At 45.9% G+C, this 19500-nt stretch overlaps 1 protein-coding gene across 5 annotated transcripts in view; it reads right to left on the bottom strand.

Annotated features, from left to right (window-relative positions):
* The window catches only part of dlg3 (discs, large homolog 3 (Drosophila)), a 693738-nt gene that overhangs the window by 416139 nt on the left and 258099 nt on the right, over positions 1-19500 (bottom strand). The window lies entirely within an intron of this gene.

Raw genomic sequence — 19500 nt, 5'->3', positions numbered from 1 at the left:
GGCAGCAGAGCTTTGAGTAAGCTCAAGTTTATAGAGTGTGGAAGATGGGGGGCCAGCCAGCACAGCATTGGCACAATCAAGTCTGGAGGCAACAAAGGTGTGGATGAGGATTTCAGCAACAGATATGCTGAGGCAAGGCAAGAGATAGGTAATAATTAGGGGTGGAAACTGACATTCTTGGTGTTGGAGATGACATGGATCAGAAGCTTAGTCCAGTGACAAATTGGACGGTTAGGTTGTGATCAGTTTGTTTCAGGCTCAGACAGTGGCGAGGAAGTAGGATGGATCAATGGCTGGAGGACAGAGTTGGTAATGGTTCCAAAGACTAAGGGTGGAATTTTCCGTGCCCATTGGGGGCGGGTGTGTTTGGCGGCATGAGCGGACAATATAGCGAGAAGGCCAACAACATCATGAAACCATTTTGCAATTGTCCGCTCTGCCCATCATTGGCGGGCCACGTTTCCTGCTGTCGGATGTCGGGAACTTTGTTGTAATATATCTGCATATCATTAAACGTTCAGCCTGCCAGAATCATCCCCCCAAGCGGGATTATCTGAGCACTCACACCAACGTGTTTCACAACAGCATATATAAGACCTGTACCTGGTGAGCTGCACTTCGAAGAGAACTCGGAGATGAGTGCACAGTAACATTACTCAGCACTTGCGAAGGTCACCTGTTGGACTTCAAGATTGGGGTGCTGCACATTCAAGTGAGGGCACAGGCAAGTTGTTTTTTTCCCGGATGTCTGATGGTGTGGTGCTAGGCAAGGGCTGGCCTGCGGCTGAGGGCTGAGGCGACTTGGGGCGAGGTGGGGGCAAGGGCTGCACTGCGGTTGAGGTGAGTTGGGTGGCAAGAGCTGCCCTGCGGTTCAGGCGAGTTGAGGGGGGCAAGGGCTGTACTGCAGTTGAGGCGAGTTTGGGGGGGAAGGGCCGCACTGCGTTGATGGTAGTGCACAAACACATGAGGGGTGGGTGGGAGGGAAGCAGTCACGCATTAGGGAACTTTGTATAAAGTGACCATTCCTCCCCAGCTGAGACAGTTTAGACACAGCCACATTGACATGTTTGGAGTTGGGCCTCTAGCTTATCTGCCCACTCAAGCAACACAGAGGCCTGAAAGTACCACCGGGTGCTCCAGAGCTTTTCATGACTCGGGCACAGACTGCAAACTGATGAGTGTTTTAGTGGACTGCAGAACAATTGGGCACATTATACAATCTCCTTGCGAAAGCTGGCCATGGAGCATTCACTGGTGGAGGCGCTCACACCCCCAGGCAATGTCATTATTCAGGTTTCGACCAGCCTCCCCCATGGTTCAAGATAACAGTGCAGCCTTGCAGTGTGGGTTAGGAGAAGGACTGCACCTGAGCTGACAGCACAGCATGCAATCCAGTCGGCAAAGCTGCCGCCAATCGGTCAGTTGGAGTGAGGCAGAGTTGTGGGGGGTCTCGGGCAGCCATGCAGTGCACTAATTCTGATCATCCAAATGGTGACCAGCATTCTCTGCGATGCATTAAGGGACCTTCAGACTTAACCAAGAGAGGTTCTTAGAACACCCAAGCTAACCCACATGCCTCTCTCTTTCATCCTACAGGAGGAGTACATCAGGAGCATGGAGCCTGATCAACTAGCTGTATGCCCTCATGTCTTACAGAGAGCGGAGACGAAGGAGAAGAGAGCAATGGAGGCCCCTGGCTATGCAGAGGGAGGAGCAGTACCCTCAGGAAGAAGGGGCGGCTGGGGCTCCCACACATACCGCTGAAAAGCCACAGCGAGCTGTTGCTGGTCGGCGCCTAGCTAGACCCAGGCCCTTTCAACACCACCTTTCATTCCTCCAGGTGTCTGAGAATCAGCATCACCGAAGACTGCGCATGTCTAGGGAACCAGTTGATCACATCTGCCACCTGTCACTGACCTCATCTCTTCTGGAGATCTTCCCTCCACAGCTTCCAACCGCATAGTCTCCCAAACCTGGACAGCTGGCTCCTACCTCCTTCCCAAAATCCACAAACAGGACTGTCCTGGTAGACTGATCTTGTCAGCCTGTACCTGCCCCATGGAACTCATTTCTTCCTGTCTTGACTCCGTTCTCTCTCCCCTTGTCTACCCTCTTCCCACCTACATCAGCGATTCCTCTGATGCCCTACGTCATATCAACAATTTCCAGTTCCCTGGACCTAACCGCCTCCTCTTCACCATGAACGTCAATCCCTCTACACCTCCATCCCCCACCAGGATGGCCTGAGGGCTCTCTGCTTCTTCCTTGAACAGAGACCTGAACAATCCCCATCCACCACCACACTCCTCTGCCTGGCTCAACTTGTTCTCTCACTGAACAATTTCTCCTTTAACTTGTCTCACTTCCTCCAAATAAAAAGTGTGGCTATGCATACCCGCATGGGCCCCAGTTATGCCTGTCTCTTTATGGGGTATGTGGAACATTCTTTATTCCAGTCCTACTCAGGCCCCCTCCCACAACTATTTTTTTGGTATATCAATGACAGTTTCATGCTCTCGTCTGGGCCTGGAAAAATTTATCAATTTTGCTTCCAGTTTCCACCCCTCTATGACCTTCACTTGGTCCATCTCTGATGCTTCCCTTCCCTTGACCTCTCTGTCTCCATTTCTGGTGATAGACTGTCCAACAATATTCATTACAAGCCCACCAACTCCCACAGCTACCTCGGCTACAGCTCCTTATACCCTGCTTCCTGTAAGGGTTCCATCCCATTGTCTCAGCTCCTTTGCCTTCATTGCATGTGTTCTGATGATGTCACTTTCCAAAATGGCTTCTAACATGTCTTCCTTCTTCCTTAACCAAGGTTTTCCACCCACTGTGGTTGACAGGGCCCTCAACCGTGTCCGACCCATCTCCTGTCCCTCTGCCTTCACACCTTCCTCTCGCTCCCAGATCCATGATAGGGTCCCCCTTGTCCTCACTTTTCACCCCATTAGCCTCCGCATTCAAAGGGTCATCCTCCACCATCAGCGCCGACCCCAGCATGATGCCACTACCAATCATATCTTCCCCTCACCCATCCCTGTCAGTATTCCTTATGGACCATTCCCTCCGGGACACCCTGGTTCACTCCTCCATCACCCCCAACACATCACCCCTTTCCCACAGCACCTTCCCATGCAACTGTAGAAGGCGCAACTACCTCCTCCATCTTCACTGTCCCAGGACCCAAACACTCCTTTCAAATGAAGCAGTACTTCACTTGCACCTCCTTCAATTTGGTCTACTGCATTTACTGCTCCCAATGCGGCCTCCTCTAGATTGGAGAGACCCAATGCAGACTGGGTGACCGCTTTGCGGAACACCTTCGGTTTGTCCGTAAGCATGACCCAGACCTTCCTGTTGCTTGCCATTTCAACACACCACCCTGCTCTCATGCCCACATGTCCATCCTTGGACTGCTGCAATGTTCCAGTGAGAACTCTCTCCTCTATCTTCACCCCTTTTTAATCCTTTTTTTCAAAACTCATTTTTATTTTTTATCCACTTATTGTTTTTTATTTTTTAAATTTATTTTTACCTTTATTCATTTATTCATTGTTTTATCCCATTTTTTTAATCCCATTTTCAATCATTTTGGTGATGACCCTTGAACTGGCAGTGAGTGAGATCCCTGTGGATGTGTGATGGGTTTGTGAGTGTGTGAGTTGAGAGTGATGAGAAGAGTGACCTATCCTGGCGGAACAGAGGAGATCGCATCCTTCTTTGGCACTGGGTGGCTGTCTTCTTATGTAGGGCATTGGCACTGACCAGCGCTGCCACTGCCTCCCATGCTGGATTGGTGATGTTGCTGCCCCTCCTGCGGCCACAGCAGGGATAGAGAACATCAAGGCAGGCCTCCACAACATCCAAAAGGCATTCCAGGGATGTGTCACTGAATCAGGAGGCTGCAACCTTCTTGCCTTTCGGGGCCATGTCTTCTTTGTAGCAGTCTTGAGCTGTAAGCACTGAGAGGTGTGTGCGTGGCTGTACTTTAAATATGGTGCCTGGCGTGATGAAGTGGTGAGGTGATGGCGTGGCAGGCGAATCAGTGGCTGCCCGCCATCTAAATGGCGTGTTTCCTGGGAATGCATGATTAATGAGGCGGGATTGGGATGATATGGCGTGGAAAGCCGCCATTGTGGCCAGCAGGTAAAATGTTTCTTTTCCCGCCCGCTACTGCACTTAGTGCAAATCTTGGGCGATTCTGCCTCATGGCTTCAGTTTTCTCAATTTTTAAATTGGATGGAATTCCTGATTGTCAATACTGGATGTCAGACAAGTAGTGCAATAAATGAAAGGCAGTGGAGGGGGTAAGAGAGGTGGTGGTGTGGTAGAGCTGGGTGTTCTCAGCATACATATCAAATTTGATGTTGTGTTTTTGGATGATGTTGACAAGGGGCAGCATGCAGATGAAAAATTGGTAGGGGCAAAGAATGGATGCTCGAGGGACTTCAGAGGTAATTGTGTTAGAATGTAGGAAGTGACTTGGCTATGACTGGATAGGTAAGAATGGAAGCAGCGAGGGCGGTCCCATGCAGTTGGACAGTGAAGGAGAGGCGTTGGAAGGTCAAGCATTTCAAAGGCTGTAGGCAGGTCACGAAGGATGAAAAGGGATAGTGCTGCTATGTGACCTAGTTTTCCTTTGGTTCCCAGATGTTGTTAATAATCACACTTTAAGTTTGGAAAAATCAGAAACTCTGGCTCTGAGCTTACACTTCTCCATTCCCATGTGTCCTTTTCTGGAAGCAACAACATGCAGAGTGACAGGTTTCTTTTTGTTGTAGCACGACAGACTTGTCTCCTGGCATATTACCTTTTTGACTTCGTTGAAACTCCTGTCATGTGAATCTAAACAGTGGTACTATATATCTTCTTTCATCAGCTCCCTCAGGTTTGCCGTGTGCTCTGACATATGTGGTATGAAGCAGCTCATATATTGGATCAAGCCAAGGAAATTTCTCAACCCTCTCTCATCTCTTGGAGCTTCTCTCCCAGAGATAGCCATGATTCTTTCAGGGCTCGGCTTTATTCTGTCAGGTGTGGACACCATTTCGAAGAACTGGCATTCTGTCACTTTCAGAATGCATTCGTCTGCGTTTAATTTGATCCCAAGTTTCCTTGTTCTCTCCACAGCTTCATGTAGGTGGTAGTCATGAACTTTCTCATCTACACCATATATCTGGATATCATCTGTTATGCTGACTGCTCCTTTGCATTCCTGATATGTCTTGGCTACTTTCTGCTGGAACACATCCTGGCTCACTTTAAGGACAAAAGGTAGACGCAGGAATTTGTACCATCCACAGGGGGTGTTGAATGTTGTTAACAGCGAAGATTCCATGTCTTGTTTCAGATTCCAGAAGCCATTTCTGGTATTGAGCTTGTCAGTGCTGCTGTGATCTCTTCCAGTGTTAGAATGGGGTAATGATCCCTCTTAATGGCTTCATTAAGATCTTTGGGATCCAAGCAAATTCTTAGCTCTCCATTTGGCTTCTCTCTCACCACAATGCAATTTCCCCAATCTGTATGGTCTGTGACTCTGGTGATCACCTTCTTTTCTTCTACCTCTTGGAGCTCCCTTTCAAGCTTTACTTTTAATTCTATTGGTACTTTACGTGGGGGATGAATCACTGCTTTCATCATTGGATCAACAGTGATGTGATACTCAAAATTTTCAAAGCATCCAACCCTCTCATCGAAACACTCTGGGTACATTTGCACCAGATCTTCTTTGCATCTGATCAGAGGACACTTTTCAATCAGTGTACTCTCTTCAACCCTCAGTGTCACCTCCTTTAACTCATGGTTTACTGAGATAATCTGCAGCTCTTCACAACTGCTCAGCCCCAGGATAACAGGACCATCTGTTTCAGTGATGTAGAATGTACAGTTAACATCTTTTCCTGTGTGTGTCCTTCTGGTTTGGATTGTTCCTAGCTTTTGAATCTCAGTTTCCCTATATGCTGTTAGCATGACGTTGCTCAGTTTAAGAACACCTTTCTTTGGATAACCATTTTCTTCCAAAATTTCAGTCTGAGTGGGATGATGTTACTCTGTGCCCCGGTATCTATCTTCAGATTTATCATTATGGGCTTTTCCCACAATCACAGAGTTATAGAATCTTTACAGTGCAGAAGGAGGCCATTCAGCCCATCGAGTCTGCAATGGCTCACTGAAAGAGCATTCTACCTAATCCCACTCCCCTGCCTTATCCCCGTAACCTTGCACATTCTTTCTTTTCAGATAGCAATCCAATTCATTTTGAATACTTCGATCAAACCTGCCACCGCCACCCTTTCGGGAAGATCGGTCCAGACTCCAACCACACTCTGGGTAAACATTTTTTTCCTCACATCACTTCTACTCCTTTTGCCCATTATTTTGAATCTGTGCCCTCTAGTTCTTGATGTACGCTTGAGTGGGAACAGTTTCTCACTATTTATCCTATCCATACCCCTCAGGATCTTGAATACCTCTGTCAAGTCTCCTCTCAGTCTTCTTTTCTGCAAGGAAAGCAGACCTAACCTCTCCAATCTACCATCAGAGCTACAGTTGTTTATCCATCGAGACTGCTCCACTATTTAATAAGCTGACCCTCTCTTTATTGTTAGTGTTTTTTAGGAAACTACTGAACGTCAATCTGCACTTTTGTTTAAACTTTGCATATGCCTCTATGACATCATCAGCTTCCCAATTCATTGTGGGATGTAACTGTGCATTCATTGCTGTGCTGGTCAACATTTTGCTTTTCGTTTTCTCACAATTCATTAAGTTTTTCTTCTGGCACTAATGGGGGTCAATTCTCCAAATCGGCACTAAATCAATTTAAAATGCTTTAGGTTTACTCATTGACATTTGTTGCCACAATGTTATGTGTTCTTGTTCACAGAATCACAGAATTGTTAAGGTGTAGAAGAAGGCCATTTGGCCCATCATGTCTGCACTGGCTCTCTGAGCATTTTAACTTAGTGCCAATCTCCTGCCTTTTCCCCGTAACCCTGCATATTGTTTCTATTTAAATAATCATCCAATGCCCTCTTGAATGCCTCAAATGAACCTGCCTCCACCACACTTCCAGGCAGTGCAGTCCAAACCCTAACTACACGCTGTGTGAAAACGTTTTTTCTCACCTCGCAGTTGCTTCTTTTACAAAAACTGGCCCTCTGATTCTTGATTCGTTTACTCTACTCTGTCCAGACCCCTCATGATTTTGAAAACTTCTATCAAGTCTTCTCTTAGCCTTCTCCTCTCCAAGGAAAACAGTCCCAACTTCTCCAATCTTTCTTCATAACTGAAGTACTTCGTCCTGGAACCATTCTCGTAAACCTCTTCTGCACTCTCTCCAATGCGTTCATATCCTTCCTATAGTGTGGTGCCCAGAACTGTACGCAGTACTCCAGAGGTCTAACCAGTGTTTTATATAAGTTCATCATAACCTCCCTGCTGTTGTACTCTATGCCACTATTAATGAAGCCTAGAATACTCTATGTTTAGAAACAGCTCTCTCTACCTGTCCTGCCACCTTTAATGACTTATGTACATATACACCCAGTATCTCTGCTCCTGCACATCCTTTAGAGCAGTATCTTTTATTTTATACTGTCTCTTCATGTTCTTTGTACCAAAGTGTATCACCTCACACTTCTCTGCATTGAACTTCATCTGCCACCTATCTGCTCACTCCACCAATGTGTCAATGTCCTTTTGAAGTTCGACACTGTCCTCCTCACAGTTTACAATTCTTCCAAATTTTGTGTCATCTGTAAACTTTGAAATTGTCCCCTGCACACCAAGATCTAGATCATTTATATATATATATATATATATATATATATCAGGAAAAGCAAGGGTCCCAGTACTGACCCCTGGGGAACTCCACTACAAACCTTCCTGAAAAATATCCATTAACCATTAATCTCTGTTTGCTATCCCTCAGCCAATTTTGTATCCATGTTGCTGCTGTCCCTTTTAGTCCATGACCTATAACTTTCCTCACAAGCCTGTTGGGTGGCACTGTATCGAACGCCTTTTGGAAGTCCATATACACCACATCAATGGCCTTGCCCTCATCAACCATCTTTGTTACCTCTTCAAAAAACTCCAGCAAGTTAGTTAGACACGATTTTCCTTTAACAAATCCATGCTGACTCTTCCGAATCAATTGACATTTTTCCATGTGACTATTAATTCTATCCCGAATAATTGTTTCTAGACGTTTCCCCACCACTGAAGTTAAACTAACTGGTCTGTAATTGCAGGATAGATCTTTACAACCTTTTTTGAACAAGGGGGCAATGTTTGCAATTCTCTAGTCCTCCAGCGCCTCCCCCGAATCCAGAAAACATTGAAAGATTATTGCCAGTGTTTCTGCAATTTCCATTCTCACTTCCTTCAATATTCTTGGCTGCATCTCATCTGGTCCAGGTTCCTTATCAACTTTAAGTACCGACAGCTTATCCAATATCTCTTCCTTATTAATTTTAAACCTTTCTAGAAACTGAGTTTCCTCCTCTGTCACCATGGCCTGGGCAGCATCTGCCTTGTAGGTAAAGACAGATGCAAAGCATTCATTTAACACCTCAGCCATGCCTCTTGCCTTGTTATTGTTTTGTTGTCTTTTGGTTATCTTTTGTTGTTGTTGTCTTTTGGGTCCTAGATGTTGTTAATAATCGAACTGTAAGAAACTCCTGGAGGAGTCAAGAACAGAACCTATTTGTTTAGCGTTAAGAAACAACAAAGGTGCCAATACACTACTGGGTGTATTCTATAGGCCACCAACTAGTGGGAAAGATATACAGGAGCAAGTTTGAAATTACAGAGAACTGCAAGAACTATAGAGCAGAGATAATGGGAACTTTGATTATCCTAATATAGACTAGGATATAAATAGTGTAAAGGACAGCGGGGAGGAAGAGTTTTTGAAGTCTGCTCATGAGAATTTTCTTGATCAGTATGTTTCTGGCCCATACTGGACGAGGGCATGCTGGATCTGAATCTGGGTAATGAGGTAGGTCATTGAAAGACATAGAGGCCCAGAAATCTTTGCTGAGTGGACGGGCACACGCCTGGCTCGCTCGAGCATAAAACAACGCATGATGATGTTAGGTGAGCATCCCAACATCATCGTGCACTCACGCGATATTTCGGTCGGCTGGCATGCGTCAAACTCGGAAGCGCGCCCGCTGACAATTAAGAGGGCTATTAAGTCCATTAATGGTGCAATTAACTGGGATTTTTTGCTGCCCGTCCAATGTTACGGTTGGCAGGTGGGCGAATCGGCCAGGCGGCCTTTGCATTTTTCAGGAAACCTCATCCAAGGGCACGATGAGGTTTCCGTTGTTAAATTAAAAAACGTAAAAATCTATGCACAGAATTTTTATAACGTCCATGCTCAGGTGGCTGCTTGTGTTGCATGAACATTTTTTTTCCAGATTTAAAAATCTTTATTTGATACTTTTAAAGTCTTCAGCTCCCTGAGGCAGCTCCCCGCTTTCAGGGAGCTTTCTGTGAGCGTCCCCCGCGCTCGCGCTGACCTCAGCGCTCGCCCTTCTCCTGCTTCCGTCTCGGCAGCACTGATCATATCAGTGCACACTTCACGCTGGCTGGCCATTAATTGGCCAGCCAGCATTAAATTGTGGTCGGGGGCTGATTGCAGAAAGCTGTACATTCCCCGGCTGCTCCCGGGCCTGCCGATCGCGCCCGCACACTGACCTAAAAATCCTGCCCAGAGAGTAAGATGAAGCTGAAAAACAGGGCTTGAGGCATGGTGCAGGGGAGGGCTTCAGAGTCTTGGGACATTGGGTCCAGTTCTGGGCAGGAAGCAGCTGTTCAAAAGGAATGGGTTGCATCTCAACAGGACTAGTTCACTAATGTGGTTGGGGAGGGTTTAAAATAAATTGGTAGAAGATAGGCAGCCATATAAAGAAGTAGAAAGGAGGAATAAGGATCGTAAAGGAGTGAGAGTGTTGGATGGTACTAGAGAAGGAAGTAATACGATATTAGATAGGACCAGTCTGAGAAGGACTATGAGAAATACAAAGACAGGATTAGAACACATATATGTAAATGCATAAGGTATGATCAAGCTACTGGGGGTTATTCTATAGGCCTCCAAATAGTGAAAGAGCGATAGAGGAACAAATCTACAGGGAAATCAGAGTTGTGCAAGAACTATAGAGTGCTGATATTGGGAATTTTACTTATTCAAATGTTGATTCGGATAACATTGAAGTGAAGAGGAAAGGGGGAGGTGGGGAGCAATTTCTGTAATGTGTTCAGGAGCGCTTCATTGACTGGTATGTTCTTGGGCCAACTAGGGAGGACTACGGGTATGAAGGAGCAGACTAAAGGTCTGGGACTCTCAGAGACAGTGGGTTTGGTAGGAGAATAAATGCTTTAATATGGGTTTAAAGATTGTATCCATAAATGTGCGTAGCATTAAATCTACTACGCGATGTGTTGCGACCTTGGACTACCTAGCCAAGGTCAAAGCTGACCTGTTGTTTCTGCAGGAGTGTGCGATACCGCACCTCAGCTCCTACAGGCAATGGTCACGATGGTGGTCCCACGGGCCATCGATCTGGTCGGGCGGAAACGACTCTCGTTCCTCCGGCCTGGGTATTCTGCTGCGGGGAGGCAACTTCACCGTCTCCGAGGTCAAGGAGGTGGTGGGCGGGCGACTCCTGGTAGCAGACGTAATGTACAAGAACGCTCCACTCCGGTTAATTAACGTGTACGGCCCGGCACAAGGGGCTGAGCGGCTGGAGGTTTTTCAGCAGCTCCCACTGCTGCTGGCGACCTCCAGGCCGGTCATTCTGGGCGGGGACTTCAACTGCATCATCGATGCGGCTGGACGATCCGGCAGGGCCGGAAGCAGATTGGACGCTACGTCCAGATCCCTGATGGAAACAGTTAAGGATGCCAAGCTGCACGACGTCTTCAGCAACCCTGCAGACGGAGCGCAGCGTAGATACACCTGGTCGCGGCCAGACGGGTCCATTCGTTCCAGGATAGACTTCCTGTTTGTGTCCCGTGCATTCACAGTCAGATCCACCGAGGTCAAGCCGGTGTTCTTCTCTGACCACTGCCTCCTACTGGCGGACTGCCACTTGGAGGAAGACCTGAGGGTGGGCAGGGGGGCATGGAAGCTAAATGTGCAACTGCTGACCCCAGAGAACATTGAGGAGCTCAAGAGGGATTACAAAGGTTGGAGAACCGTGAAACCCCTCTTTGAGTCCCTGACACACTGGTGGGAAGTGATCAAGGGAAGCATCAAGAGGTTTTTCATCCGCAAAGGCACCCAGAAAGCTAGAAAGGAACAGAGGGAAATGTCCCGACTCCAGGAAAAGATGCAGAATCTGCTCCGGCTGCAGTCGATGGGGGTCGATGTCAAGGAGGAGCTCCAAGAGGTGAAGGGCCAGCAAGCCTCGCACTTTGCCTCGGAGGCCTCCAAGATCATCTTCCGTTCCAGAGTCCGCTCCGTGGAGCAGGATGAGACGTGCTCACGTTTCTTCTTCCAAAAGGTACACAGAGAGCGCTCTGTGATCAGCAGCCTGAAGGAAGAAGACGGCTCAGTAAAGTCATCACGGTCCGACATTCTGAGGATCAGCAAATCCTTTTATGCCGGTCTGTATGACGTGAAGCCCACGGACAGCACGGCCTCCCAGTCCTTCCTGTCCTCTATCACGGAGGTCTTAGACCACAGTACGCGGGAGAGCCTAGACAAACCGCTAACTCCTGACGAACTGACTAAGGCCCTCGAGTCCTTCGAGAAGAGTAAAACCCCCGGAAGCGACGGCCTGCCGGCGGAGTTGTATTCGGCTCTGTGGGACTTGATCGGCCCAGACCTGCTAGAAGTGTACGAGAGTATGCTCCTGGCCGGCAGCATGTCAGAATCCATGAGGAAAGGCATCATCACCCTCATCTACAAGCACAAGGGGGAAAGGGAGGAAATTAGAAATTGGCGACCCATTTCACTGTTGAATGTGGACTATAAGATTCTGTCCAAGGTCATCGCCAACCGGGTCAAATCCGCTCTGGAATTGGTGATTCACCCTGACCAGACCTGCTCTGTGCCAGGCAGGAAGATCTCTGACAGCCTGGCGCTGCTCAGGGATACGATTGCCTATGTACAGGACAGGGGTGTGGATACCTGCCTCATCAGCTTGGATCAGGAGAAGGCCTTTGACAGAATATCGCACACCTACATGGGGGATGTGCTCTCCAAAATGGGGTTTGGGGAGGGAATTCGAAATTGGATCCAACTGCTCTACACTAACATCAGTAGCGCAGTCTCAATCAATGGGTGGGAAACAGATAGCTTTCCGATTAAATCTGGAGTCAGGCAGGGCTGTCCTCTCTCGCCTGTCCTTTTCGTGTGCTGCATAGAACCCTTTGCCGAGTCCATCAGGAAGGATCCGGGCATAAGAGGAGTGACGATCCCAGGCAGTGGAGGCACTCAGGTAAAAGCCTCCCTGTACATGGACGACGTCGCCGTCTTCTGCTCGGATCCGCTGTCGGTGCGCAGACTGATGCACGTCTGCGACCAGTTCGAACTGGCCTCGGGAGCCAAGGTAAATCGTGGGAAGAGCGAGGCCATGTTCTTTGGGAACTGGGCTGACCGATCCTTTGTCCCCTTCACTGTCAGGGCTGACGGCCTGAAGGTGCTGGGGATATGGTTCGGAGGGACCGGGGCATGCGTTAGAAACTGGAAGGAGCGAGTGGCTATGGTGAAAAGGAAACTGGGCATGTGGGAGCGACGCTCCCTCTCCATGGCGGGTAAGAACCTGGTCATCAGGTGTGAGGTACTCTCGCTGTTGCTGTACGTGGCGCAGGTCTGGCCCATTCCACACTCCTGCGCGATGGCGATCACTCGAGCCATCTTCCGCTTTATCTGGAGGTCGAAAATGGATCGTGTCTGCAGGGACGCGATGTTCAAGCCTCCAGATAAAGGGGGAAAAAACGTGCCCAACATCGCCCTCATACTGATGGCCACCTTTGTGTGTGGCTGCATCAAGCGGTGCGTAGACCCTCAGTACGCAAACACCAAGTGTCACTACGTGCTGAGGTTCTACCTGTCCCCGGTGTTGCGAAGGATGGGTCTGGCCACGCTGCCGCGGAACGCTCCAAGTAGTTGGACCGTGCCGTACCACCTGTCCCTGGTGGAAAAATTTATGCAGAAAAACACCTTTGACCACAAGTCCATCAGGCAGTGGTCAGCACGTAACGTCCTAGAGGCCCTGAGGGATAAGGAGAGGGTGGACCCTGTGGGATGGTTCCCCGAGCAGACTGTCAAAGTCATTTGGCAGAATGCCTCATCGCCAGAACTTTCCAACAAGCACCAAGACGTAGCTTGGCTGGTGGTGAGAAAGGCCCTCCCCGTCAGATCCTTCCTACACGCCAGGAGTCTCACCCCCTCTGCACGATGCCCTCGAGGTGGCTGTGGTGGGGAAGAGACCGTTGTTCACCTCCTTGTGGATTGTGCCTTTGCAAAGAAAGTCTGGAGAGAGATGCAGTGGTTGCTGTCGAGGTTCATCCCGAGCAGTTCTGTGACACAGGACTCTGTGCTCTACGGGCTGTTCCCAGGGACACACACCGAGACAAACATCGACTGCAGCTGGAGGATCATCAACTCGGTGAAAGACGCGCTTTGGTCTGCCCGAAACTTGTTGGTCTTCCAGCACAAAGAGTTGTCCCCGACCGATTGTTGCGGACTGGCACAATCCAAAGTCCAGGACTACGTGCTGAGGGACGCACTAAAGCTTGGGGCAGCTGCCGCAAAGGCGCAATGGGGAAGGGTCGCTGTCTAAGACCTTTCTACCACAGCGCACCGAGAGACTGGGAACTGTTTAGAGCCCCTCGGGCTGTACAGATCAAAATGAAAGGCTGTAAATGATTGTAATATTGTTTGTACTGATGCACCTGGTGATACATTTTGTAAAAGTTTAACCTGGATTGTACCCTTGTAATGTTGTTTTTGAAATGGTTTTGAATGTGATTGAAGATTTTTTATGAATAAAGTATATTTTTACAAAAAAAAAACTAGGGAGGAAGCATTTCTGGATCTGATACTGGGAAATAAGGTTGGAGGAGAGAGTTCATGATCTGAAGTTGTTCAACTCAATGTTAAGTCCAGAAGGCTGATAAGTGCCTAATCGGAAGGTGAGGTACTGTTCCTGGGGAATTCTCTCTTTCACCCCACCCCCTTTTTTATCCCCTTTTTTCTACATTTATTTTTACTTTTTATCCACTTATTTTTATTTGTATTCATTCATCCATGGTTGTATCCCCTTTTTTAACCCCCCTCTACCCCATTTTCTATCCTTTTTCCCCAACCACTGCCTGTCCCCCCAGCCCATCCCCTACAGGGCCATCTGTTACTAGTTTCATGTTGTTCCTTCACACAATGCTACCCTTGTTCTGCTGTCATCACATTCTGCTTTCTTACCTTAATGCCACTATCAGCACCTTTTTTAGCACTAACCACTACCATTAAAACTCCCTTTGTCCTTTAGTTTATGACATCTTTGTCAATCCCTCCTGTGTCCCCACCTATCACTGGCCATGAATAATATGGACTTGAAATGTTAAATCTGTTTCTCTCTCCACAGATGCTGCCAAACCTGCTGAGTTTTTCTGGCATTTTCTGTTTTTATTTCATATTTCCAGCATCTGTAGTACTTTGCTTTTATTACCATACCTTCCCCTCTCTCTCCATTTCCCAGCCCTAAGCTAGGTGTGACTTGTGAGTTTAACTATCTTGTACTGAAACTGTTATTCCTTGCTATTTATGTATTCCAGGAACAAAAGGAATCATGAATGATATCACACAAGCCATCTATTTGCTAGTGACACAAAGCTCTGTGAAGCAGTAATCAATCTAGGGGATATGGTGGCGTGATGATAATGTTACTATGCTAGTAATCTAGAGGGTCCAGGCTAATGCTCTATGGACATGGGTTCAAATCCCTCCAAGGTGGAATTTAAATTTAATTAATAAATTTGGAATTAAAAGCTACTCGCAGTAAGTGTGACCATGACGACTATCATTGATTGTTGCAAAAACCAATCTAGTTCCCTTTAGGGGAAGAAATCTGCCATCCTTACCTGGTCTGGCCTACATTTGACTCCAGACCCAGAGTAATGTTGTTGACTCTAACCTGCCCTCTGAAATGGTTTAGCAAGCCAAGGGAAATTAGGGATGGGCAACAAATGCTCTGGCCTTGCCAGCAATGCCCACATCCCATGAAAGAAAAGAATAAAGAACAAAACAACAGATTTACACAAATTAAGCATTTGGGCTAAGAAAGTTCAGTTTTCTTTGAAGCTCATAGAATTGAAGGCAAATTATTGACCTGGCTGGGAAATTGACTGAGTGGCAGCAGATAAGAGAGTAGGGATAATGGATAGGTAATCTAATTGGCAGGATGTGACTAATGCTGTCCTGCAAGGATCTGTGTTGGGGCCTCAACATTCACCATAGTTATTAATGTCTTAGATGATGGATAGAAAGACACATATCCGAAATCTGCCAATGACTCAAAGATAGGCAACATTGTAAGTAGTGTAGATGGAAGCTGCAAAGAGAAATTAATAGGTTATGTGAATGAGAAAAATGTTGCAAATGGTTTCAATGTAGGGAAATGTGAGGTCATCTGCTTTAGGCCTGAAAAGGATAGAACAGAGTATTTCCTAAATGGTGAAAAGTGAGAAACAGTGGAGATCCAGGCACATAGATCATTAAATTATCATGAACAGGTGTAGAAAATAATCAAAAAGGCTAATGGAATTTATCTATATATTTATATTTAGATGACCAGAATACAAAGAGGAGAAGCCATGTTTCAGCTATACAAAGCTGGTTAGACCACATCTGGAGTACTGTGAACAATTCTGAGTATCACGCCTTACGAAAGCTGTATTGGCAGAGGGAGTGCAGGGTTGATTTACTAGAATGATACCAAGACTCAAAGGGTTAAATTACAAGGAGAGATTACACAAACTAGGGTTGTATTCCCTGGATTTTAGAACATTAAAGGGTGATTTGATCAAAATTTTCAAGGTTTTAAGGAGAGCAGATAGGGTAGAAAGAAAGTATTTCCATTGGTTGGGAAGTTTAGGACTAAAGGACGTAATCTAAAAGCTAGAGTCAGACTTTTCAGGAGCGAAATTAGAAAACACCTCTACACACAAAGGGTGTTAAAGTTTGAGACTACCGTAAATACCAATTGGTGCTTAATCAATTGTTAATTTTAAAACCAAGATTGAAAGTTTTTTTCTTAACCCAGGGTATTAAGGGATATGGAGCAAAGGCCAGCATAGAGTTAGAATGCAAATCAGCCATGATCTCAATGAATGGTGGAACAGGTTTGAGGGGCTAAACCTGTTCCTATGTTCCGAATGTAGTTTGATGTGTATGTAAGGTCAATATTATCGTTGACTGTTCCTCGATTCGAGGATGATGTTTACTCAGGACCACAAGTTTCTGCCATGTAACTCTGTGTAACTGAATAGGCCAATTCTCAGCCTGCAAACCTTGGGCAGGACGTCCCACGCAGTGGTGGGATCTGGAGTACAGGATTAGCTTCCTTTTCTTTCCTTCTCTGCTGCTATTCTGCCTCATCATTAAGGTGTTGGGACTCAAAACATGATGCAGCTTGATGCAGATATAAACAGCAAAGTGTAAGCAGTAAACATGTGAATACCACGAAAGGGTGTCTTGTTAGAAAAGGAAAAATAATTGGATTCCAAATGTCCCAGAGCAAGACCTCCCACTATATTTTTGTGAAATATATATATTGACTTGGCCACTTCTAAAATTTTAAAAACTGGACAAAGAATTTAAAAAGGCTGAAGCTTTGGTTGCCTGTAACCCTGAACAAAAGGAACTTTCTGGCTGTGATCTTTGAACAATAAGAACTAATCTAGCAGTATCAAAGAAATTTGCACCTCGTTATCTCTGAAGAGATGCTAACAACCTTCTGAGCAGCAGAAACCAAGTTCAAAGGAAATTATACAAAGGGCAGCTACATTTCTTAAACCAGGTCTGGCCAACAGAGATTACCTGTCTGCTAGGACAAAGGACCCTGCACCTTTCCTTTCAAATTCTTAATGGTTGGACAGTAACAATCTCAAGAATCTAGACAAAGGAATGTACATCCTTTGTCAATGCCAAAGTGGAGAAGCGGGAGTCATGTCACGTGAACCCTCTAGCTGGGAGAGCCAGTCACCCTGCCTTGCTGTACTGCCACTCAGCCTGCCATTTTCCATTTAGCAAGCAGCAGCTTGGAACAAGGGCTTGGTCCAGGTGAATGCCTGGCCCCATTCTACACTGTTCCTACTGGAACGTCTAAACTCCTGTACCAGCACCTACAAGGCTAATTTATCTCTACGTGCCTATCCCATCGTGGATGTAATTTCTACTGAAAAAGTGAATTATCTAGCAGTAATCTTCAGCCTGTCGACCTCTGTGAAAGAATACACCATTGGACTTTGACTCTGGACCCTGGGCTCAGGTGAAATAGTAAGCTGTTGCTTTGTGGTCTTTGCCCTGTAAATCTGTCCCTCTCTATCCGTCTTTTATTGAATGAATGCACTGGTGGCTATGTAGCAAACTGAGGGGTTGGGGAATGCAACATAAAGGAGGGAAATCAAAATCATTACACCTTTCTGTTTACAGACGGCTAGTGAGAGGAGAAATCAGGTTTGTTTAGATTAAACCCCCTCCTGTCCGTAACACAAATTTCAGGAAATCTTGTGCAAGATTAAAATATGTATTTTCACAAGAGATAGTGGATATATGAAACAGATCACCCAGTAAAAGTAGCTAATTCTGGGTTAATTGGTGTCTTTATAATAGAATTCATAATTTAATCTCTGGATATGAAGTGAGGCAAATGGCTGATCTGTGATTAGAACTAGCAAACACACTATTGCTAGGGCCATTGCAAACAAAGCAGAGAGTATGGACATACTCTGAAGAGGGAAGTTGAACTTATAGTTTAGACATAACTCTTTTACACAGTATGCAGTTAATGTGTGGGAGGCAATGGAGGTGGATAATGTTGACTAATTCAAGAAGGAACTAAGAGAGATTTTTGGTGAAAAGAAATTGAGGATTTCTAGACACGTGGGTAAATTTTGCAAGGTGTCATGCTGCTGGCAGGGCCTTGTGCACAGCTAATGCAGATAGGAAAATCATGCTACCCAGCCTGCAATTTTTCATCCATAATTTATCAAAAATCATGGACCGTATGCCTGTGGCTTTTCATATATGCTGTCTACATGCGAGATGAAACCTTTTGAACTATGCGACTTGTCACATATATCAGTGTGGCCTTTCTGGTCCTGTACATTTCTGCACTGCCCAATACAATGCAGCTTGATGCCACCTTAATCAGACTGCAACATTTTCCAGAGACTGCTGTTTTTATTACTTAACTTATTTTAAGTCTTGATTTTGTGCTGAATTCACAGATCCTGCCAGCAGGTGGTTCTAAAGGGCAATAGCACAAGCAACGTTACTGGTGACTTGCTAGCTGTGAATGGAAATTCTCCAACTTTCCACAGAGACCACCTGCAAAGACAATCGATTTGCACCAGGTAGTCACACACGCACAGCACACACGCAACACACTGGGATCTCTACAGTTTTAAAGGGAAACTGTCAAGGTTACTCTTTTTTTTGTGTAAGTCCTTCACAATGGGAATTTCTCCATCATGGTCTGAAACATGTATTAAATTCACACAAAGCTGCTACAAAGTCACACTGAGGATCAGAATCAATGCAAAATTCCAGATAACTTCAGTTTTTCTGCTTTCACACTGAACTTCAATTGGAACATCTGTATTCTTCATTCCAATACTTCTGTTGCATTTAAAATAAAAGGCACTGAATGAGGATTAGGACTGGCTAGTGACAAGCAGTAATTTGGACAATAAACCACATTTGTTTCCAGACTTTCAATGTCAATGTATTATAATAACAATGCTTTTCTATGCAGGTTTTTGCTTCCAAAGTATCAACTTAATTGCAATCTCCGAAGCAATTATTATATCTATTTCTGAATAGTATGATGGTTCAAGATTTAATAGCAAAGATTTGGATAAAAAACATATAGAGTAAACCTGAAATAACCCAGTTAGGTAGGGCCAGATTAAGTTTAAATTTAGAAAAATAATTAAAATAGAATTAAAATCATAAGAACTCAAGGACTGGAATAGTCCAGATTGAGACTTGTACCAAAAACACCTCTTATGAAGACTTCATTTCTCATGTCTGGGCTGCATTTAACCTAGATTCAATGATAAAGGAACAGCCTCTTACTGCAGTATAAGGGTGTTTGGGTTAGTAAGGGTTAATGTGGGACTGGGGAAACACTACTGCCCACAATATGAGGTAGAATCACATGATGGTGGATCGTGTACTTAGAGAAGTTGGCATGAAGACAGCACCTAGTAAGGGCTATACCTTGGAGATATGTATATAGTTGTGTGTTA

Source organism: Cetorhinus maximus, chromosome 8, assembly GCF_964194155.1.
Source record: "Cetorhinus maximus chromosome 8, sCetMax3.hap1.1, whole genome shotgun sequence".
Lineage (NCBI taxonomy): Eukaryota > Metazoa > Chordata > Chondrichthyes > Lamniformes > Cetorhinidae > Cetorhinus > Cetorhinus maximus.
This window is presented reverse-complemented; position numbering and strand designations above follow the sequence as displayed.